This window comes from Cynara cardunculus (assembly GCF_001531365.2).
Source record: "Cynara cardunculus var. scolymus isolate 2C chromosome LG 5, CcrdV1, whole genome shotgun sequence".
Lineage (NCBI taxonomy): Eukaryota > Viridiplantae > Streptophyta > Magnoliopsida > Asterales > Asteraceae > Cynara > Cynara cardunculus.
The window spans coordinates 893,324-895,350 of NC_037532.1; the positions used below are offsets into that span (position 1 = coordinate 893,324).

The following is a 2,027-nucleotide window of genomic DNA, read 5'->3' on the forward strand; positions in this document are numbered from 1 at the left end:
GTCGATATGTCCGAGTGGTTAAGGAGACAGACTTGAAATCTGTTGGGCTTCGCCCGCGCAGGTTCGAACCCTGCTGTCGACGAAATTTATTTTTTAATATATATTTTATTATTTTTTTGTTTTTGTTTTTACAAAAATATAAATCTATAGAAAAAATAATATTTGACAGAAATTTAGGGTTTGTTTGGCTAATGTTGAGAATGAAAATAGTTTAACCGAAATGAAATTTTGGGCTTTTGAARGAATGAACCCATTATATTACAGAAAAACAAATAGTTTCTTTTATTTTTAATCTCATTGATTGCTGCTTAATACCTCTTACCAAACACCCYCTTATATTTTCTGAAAACCAAATTTAATTAAAAAAAAATTAATGAAGAATTGTTAAAGAAATTTGCGGGAAAAAATCTGACCCCACATGAAACCTGCCTCCAAATACATTAACACGAAGAAACATTTTTTTGGCTACACTCGGCTGTACACATCAAAAAAGCAAATTTCAAAAGAAATAAGTTTGTCAAATGCATTTACGTCTTGTTATTAGATATTACTAAAAGTTTTGGCACTCCTACATGCCATGTCCTGAGCAGTCGATTCGATGTTCCGTTGGGTTCACTTTGAAATCGATGCGAAGATTGTTGTGGATGAGATAAACTGTTTGGATGAATGCATTCGGAATTTGGATATATCATTAGCCGTACACGTACCATACTTTGCAACCAGATGGTGGTGCAATGCATCGTCAAATAAGGGAAAGATGTAACAAAGTCAGGTGTAATTCATATTTATTATAACAAACAAAAATTTTCCTCAAACATGTAAAAAATCAATATTTTCAATTTTCCTGCTCATTTTAGTCAGTAWTCTGCTACTTTTGTAACACTTGATGACGTAGATATCCACGTCACCAGATGTTACAAGATCAACAAGTTATCTGCCAAAATAAGTGCACAATATGAAGTTTTGAAACTTTTGTTACATTAACACATTGAAAAAAACAATTTGTTGCGTTAAACAGTAACGAAGGTACACACTTTCTTATCTTGATACAGTTTTCTCATCAAATAAATTTCAAATCAACAGTATTTTACTTAATGTTTCATTCAGTTTTATTATAGTCAGSAACTCGACAATATGTCAAGCAGGTGACCAATTTCCACATGGATTTAATTACGTAGGGTCCACAGTAAACATAATTATATAACGAAAAATCTTATTCAACATATAGGATAATTCATGACCTACGAATCATAATGTGATTTTTTTGTTAGTTTTTAGAATACAAATTTAATGTTYGTAGGCTCCATTTTGTAGGACCATTTGAGTGGATCGTTGATGGACCATGGTTGCCTCAAATGGGTCACCAATGGGTTTCAAGATTTCGTTAAAATGGGACTCAAAATCTTGGATCGAGACCGATTTGGGCTCGATCCAGYCTAGTGATGGCCAAATTGGCTTCGCCCGGCCCGGGACCGTCGGAGGACCGGCATCGGGACCAGTCCGGCTCGAGACTGGTAAGGACCGGTTATGGGAACGAAAACGGGGACCGATTGGGGTTTTTGGTAGTTTCGTGGAACCGGGACTGGCTCGGCCCGAAAATTCAAATAGTTTTATAAATAAATGTATTTTTAAATAATTTTATAATGCATTTTTATAAAACAATTTTTGCCAAAGAAATTAGAACGCTGAATAATGCAAAATAAAATAAAATCATTTATAGGGTTTTAAAACTATTAAGAGATTAGAACGTTGAAATATAATTGTTTGGTAATTGCTTACAATAAAGTTAGAACGCTGAATGGTTAAGGGAGACACATGATACAAAATCATTTAGAGGGTTTTAGAACTAATAAGAGACAATTTTTTTTTTTTTACCAAAGATGTCTCTTAACCATTTAGAARTTGATTCTTATTAGAACTATTAAAAGGTAAGTAAACAATCCATATGCTTTTGGTTACTAATATAAAATAAGATAATTTGATCATTAATTAATATTTTGATAATTTTTTATTTATTAAATTATAAA

The 2,027-nt window shown here is 32.4% G+C and overlaps 1 non-coding gene across 1 annotated transcript; it reads left to right on the top strand.

The window, feature by feature from the left end:
* TRNAS-UGA lies at positions 1 to 82 on the top strand. Its single transcript has one exon. It is a non-coding gene; the product is annotated as a tRNA-Ser (tRNA).
* The last annotated feature ends 1,945 nt before the right edge of the window (positions 83 to 2,027 follow it).